The sequence below is a fragment of the Mercenaria mercenaria genome, unplaced genomic scaffold (genome assembly GCF_021730395.1).
Source record: "Mercenaria mercenaria strain notata unplaced genomic scaffold, MADL_Memer_1 contig_4706, whole genome shotgun sequence".
Taxonomy (NCBI): Eukaryota; Metazoa; Mollusca; class Bivalvia; order Venerida; family Veneridae; genus Mercenaria; species Mercenaria mercenaria.
Genome location: NW_026462955.1, coordinates 57,610 through 63,293, shown reverse-complemented (window position 1 = coordinate 63,293; position 5,684 = coordinate 57,610). Strand labels below are relative to the sequence as shown.

At 33.7% G+C, this 5,684-nt stretch overlaps 1 long non-coding RNA gene across 1 annotated transcript; it reads right to left on the bottom strand.

Moving 5' to 3' along the window:
* Positions 1 to 4,145: 4,145 nt before the first annotated feature.
* On the bottom strand, positions 4,146 to 4,951 carry LOC128554088 (uncharacterized). Its single transcript, XR_008369518.1, has 2 exons — positions 4,520 to 4,951; positions 4,146 to 4,488 (listed from the first exon to the last, which is right to left on the bottom strand). It is a non-coding gene; the product is annotated as an uncharacterized LOC128554088 (long non-coding RNA).
* Positions 4,952 to 5,684: the final 733 nt, after the last annotated feature.

Here is a 5,684-nt window from a genome sequence, read left to right as displayed (position 1 = left end):
CTGGCAAATCAACATCCGTATAAGTTTTTCGTTTATTAATCATACTAAATATAAATATTTTTTCCTGAAAACTGATATGCACACGTAGAAATATATTCCCAATAAAAGCTTAAAAGGATTTTTAAAAATTATTCATCACTTTAAATTTTTTGACTTGATTTTGCATGTCACTGACCATCTGGCAAAATCAACATCCGTATATATTTTTCGTTTCTAATTAATACTTAGTATAAATATTTTTTCTTGAAAATTGACATGCACACGTAAAAGTATATTCTTAATAAAAGCTTAAAATGATTTTAAAAAGTACTCATCACTTTAGATTTTATGTCTTGATTTTGCCTGTCACTTGAGATTTCTTCGCATATAAAATCTGGCGAAATCAACACCCGTATACGTTTTTCGTTTTAAAACCAAACTATATATAAATATTTTTTTCTTGAAAATTAACATGCACACTAAGAAATATATTCAAAATAAAAGCTTAAAAGGATATTTAAAAAAAAATCATCACTTTAAATTTTATATCTTGATTTCGCCTGTCACTTGAAATTTCTGCGAAATCAACACCCGTATACGTTTTTCGTTTCAAAACCACCTTCTATATATTTTTTTTTCTTGAAAATTGACATGCAAACTTAGAAATATATTCGTAATAAAAGCCTAGAAAGATTTAAAAAGAAACTTCATCACTTTAAGTTTATGTCTTGATTTTACCTGTCACTTGAGATTTCCACGCATGTAGAATCGGGTGAAATCTAGACCCGTATAAGTTTTTCGCTTCAAAACCACCCTAAATGTAAATATTTTTTCTTGAAAATTGGCATGCACACGTAGATTTATACTTTTAATAAAAGCTTAAAAGGATTTTTAAAAATATTCATTAGTTTACATTTTATGTCTAGATTTCGCTAATTTGATTAGATTTCGCGAAATCTACTAGATTTCGCTATTCAGTCATACCACTTTTCTCAATATAATCTGCAATCAAACTAAACCAAAAATGTAACTGTCACATCATATTTCACTTGTTTCTGTTATATTTTATCAACAGCATGGAACTATTTCTTGGACTACGTCACATGTAACACTATGTAGTCACTTCCGGTTTGGTATAATCAGTCCTTCAGACCAATTTAGAGTGCTTCGGTTTTTTTTCAGTCCTCGAGTTGAATAATGTTAATGCATGTTCACCACCATTTCAGACCTAAATTCAGATTTTGTTTCCTCAAATTTAATCTGTTAAGAAAGTTTTAAGTTAGAACAGGAGGGAGCTTCTGTAAGACAGCATGCTCGACTTTTCTTAGTGATTGACTCTAAATTAAAGCTTTGCCAGTAAAAGGAGCAATTAAAGCTTTGCCAGTAAAGGGGCATAAATTATGCCGCATAATAGTCAATAGCTTTGAATGTAACAGAGATATTAGACATTATATAAAACTTTAACAAAAAAATGTAAGTTAAAAAATGGCATAACGCTGTCAAAATTCAAATCAAGAGTTATGAGGAGTGTTTCTTCGGGAGACAATCAAAATCCCCTTGATCAAAATCCCCTACACTGAAAAATGACAGGGTGTTACAAAATCCCCTTCATACTTTTGCAGGGGGTATCATAATCCCCTCTGTGATTTTTACTTATATCATCAAGTTCAAATACAGTTATATACAACTTAAACGTCTATTGCATAAAGCACGTAAATACAATGCCTTTAGCAAACATAATATAATTTGGAGCACTGATATCTATAATTATATCTATAATGTTAATCACAGAGGGGATTATGATACCCCCTGCAAATGTGTGAAGGGGATTTTGTAACACCCAGTCATTTTTCAGTGTAGGGGATTTTGATCAAGGGGATTTTGATATACACTCGTGTTTCTTCTGGTGTATACTTTATTGTGTGGCCAAAAATACTGGATTTTGTCTCTAAGTTATGTGTCCGCAGGCTTAATTTATGTCGATAAAAAACTTCCAGTTTTGAGACCCCAACTCCACTGAAAAATGGCAAACCTCCAGTTTTGGGATTCTGAACTTATCACATGTATGCATGATTGCCTAGTGGACCTCTACAAAATTTGTTCAAATCATGACACCCCCCCCCCCCCCCTCCAGGGGTCAAAATTGACCCCACCTCAGGGGTCACTTGATTTTATATAGGAAAATCTTCAAAATTTTTCTAAAAATAAACCAGAAGACGTAGATCTTAGATATTTGACATGTAGCATTGTCTAGTAGACTTCTACAAAATTTGTTCAAATCATGACCACCGGGGTCAAAGCCCCATGGGGTTACTTGATTGTACATGTACATAGAAAAATCTTCAAAATTTTCAAAAAATAAACCAGAAGGCCTAGAGCTTAGATATTTGACAGGTAGCATTGCCTAGTGGACCTCTACAAAATTTGTTCAAATCTTGACCCCCCAGGGTCAAATTGACCCAACCCCAGGGGTTACTTGATTGTACATAGGGAAAACTTCATAAATTTGCTAAAAATAAACCAGAAGGCCTAGATCTTAGATATTTGATATGTAACATTGCCTAGTAGACTTCTACAAACTTTGTTGAACTCATGACCCCCGGGGTAAAATTGACCCCGCCCCAGGGGTTACTTGATTGTACATCGGAAAATCTTCCAAAAAATTTCTAAAAATCATCAGTTTGACATTTGAAACATGTAGCTTATATTTTCTCAGGTGAGCGATCCAGGGTCAACATGACCCTCTTGTTATGTGATTGTTTTTCAAGGGGCATTTCAGTAGGAGTATTAATATTTCAAAAATCATCATAACTGACTTTCTTTAATCTTAGGAATTATATGTCAACAACAGTTCTAATTAACAGTGGATCCCATCCTACAGCAGGTAATATTTTGTGCTATAATAAGTTACTTGATCTGTGAATTCAATTTCCCTGTACGAATTTAATCAGCATTAAAATTACTGGTAGCATCATCATTTTACTATCCAAAAACAAATATATATAATACAAGTATTCTAAATGATGCAGGTTTTTTGGCAAAATTTTAAACTTAAAAATAATAGAAAAAAAATTACCTTTAAATATCCCATTTAAAACCATGCAATCATTTAATAAATTTCTTTCAGTACTTTAGTTTGGTAAATGTCATCTGAATTGAGCAGGGTGGGGGGAGGGGGGTGGGATATTTACCATAGTTAAAGACCATAATGGGCGAGCAGATGTTACATGAACTGTAGTATTGTGTAATTTATATTGGGTAGTGACTAGACAAGTTCAGTCTTGAATATGAGACTGTGTATCATTCAAATTATGTAAAAAAATGTGTTAAGAAAAGCAAAATTTGGTATATCGAAATCTCAGCAAAGTTTTTGTTTTCTTTTAAAAGACTGTAATACTATCCTAAGCAGTATCAAAAATATATTTCTCACACTTAATTATAACATATGTTAATGATATCTTTGTTAACATTTTTGAATAGTCAAGTGCACTGTCCTTCCAAGGTGTAAACATAAATCAGCAGAAAAAATATGTTTAGTTAAGAAATTTTCCCCTGTTCATTAATGATGAAATACTTTGGATATTTGCCAAAATGTGTGGATATTTATTTTGTAGTATTTTTGGTTGAAGCTCAGACATCATATCTTTATATAGGTGAAGTCAAAGGTTAGAATTTTTTCAAAAGTATAATGAGAATTGCATAGATACCAAAACTTTTGTGGAGATATAAACAGAAAATGTTTTGGCTGCTCTTCGAAAATCTTGTTTTTCAGTTCTGGTCGCTTTTCAAAAGACACATAAACCTAATCTATGAATTTTTATGCCCCCACCACTTTGGGGGGGGGCATATAGATTTGCTCTTGTCTGTCCGTCCGTCCGAAAATGTTGTGTCGCGCGTAGCTCTGAAAGTATTTGACGTAGAGTCACAAAACTTTACAGGAATGTTGGTCAGCATGTGTAGTTGTGCACCTGGGGTTTCGCGTCCAGATTCATTCAGTCATGTAGAAGTTATGGCCCCTGACTTTATAAAAATTGGTCAATTTAATGTTGTGTCGCGCCTAGCTCCAAAAGTATATGACCTAGAGTCACAAAACTTTACAGGCATGTTGGTCAGCATGTGTAGTTGTGCACCTGGGGTTTCGCGTCCGGATTCATCCAGTCATGTAGGAGTTATGGCCCCTGACTTAGTAAAAAAATGGTCATTTTAATGTTGTGTCGCGCATAGCTCCAAAAGTATTTGACCTACAGTCACCAAAGTTTACAGGAATGTTGGTCAGCATGTGCAGTTGTGCACCTGGGGTTTTGCGTCCAGATTCATCCAGTCATGTAGGAGTTATGGCCCCTGACTTAGCAAAAAATCGGTCATTTTAATGTTGTGTCGTGCGTAGCTCCAAAAGTATTTGACCTAGAGTCACCAAAGTTTACAGGAATGTTGGTCAGCATGTGCAGTTGTGCACCTGGGGTTTCGCATCCGGATTCATTCAGTATTGTAGGAGTTCTGGCCCCTGACCTGGGAAAAATTGTCATTTTTGGCCCCTGACCTGGGAAAAAATTGTCATTTTAATGTCATGTAGTGGGGGCATCTGTGTCCCATGGACACATTTCTAGTTTATGTAGATTTCGAAATAACAAGAAAAAGGAGTGGAAATTTTCATATTTGATGCTTAATCTGAGGCTGAGCAGTGTCGATCAGATTGGTTGTTGACTCAAGTATTTATACAGTGTTAGGAAATGTGGCGCTGGTTCTGTAACAGTTCTGTACAGCATTTTTGATGAATTCCAAATTAAATAAAACAAAATACCATAACCCTGAAATGCTGGAATAAAAACTCACATGAATTTTTTTGAAGAACAGCTATTATCAGATTTGCAAAATAAATACACATTCATCCCAAGTATATCCCCTTCAGTATCCCCTTGAGGTTCAAGAAATTCACTGCAGTGTTTTTGGTACTGTTTCCTTGAATAAAACCGATCATTTATTAATAAAGCAGACTGAAATAAAAATGAAAACTTGTACTTGATGCAGTTGATTATGATAAGTGCATGATGTATTTTGTTACATTAAAAGTTATTAGGAACTTGATACTCTTATGAATTGTCATTATTTTAAACATGAAATGATTCATAAGAAAACTCTTTTATGTAACATAATAAGTGCACGGGGTGATAAAGTATGCCAATGATACCTAAAATGAGTTTAAATCCTATTTTGAATGTTACCCCATTGAAAAGCAACAAATTTTTCCCATTCTAGTGAATTAAAAAATAACACATTTAAAATGACAAACTAGTACACAAGAGTGATAGCACTCCAAACAAGAGGGCCAAATGGCCCTAGGTCACTCACCTGAGAAATACACCATAACACACCATAACAGTGTAAACATGTTTGACCTAGTGATTTCATGGAAATATATATTCTGACCAATTATCATTAAAATTGGAGCAAAAATCTTAAGCACAGGCTGTCTAGCGTCCCTAAAATTCCTACTTTTTCCTATTTTTTTTCAATTTGGCTAAAATTCCTATTTTTTTAAAAAAATCAAAGGAAATTCCTAAAAAGGCCCTATTTTTTCACAAAAATTCCTAATTTTTTAACTTTTTTGCAGTGATCAAAAAGAGAAAATGTTTTAAATGTTGTTTAAAAGTTCTTCTAATTCAGAAAAAAACAGTTTAGCACAGTTCAAAGCAGTTTACCAGTGG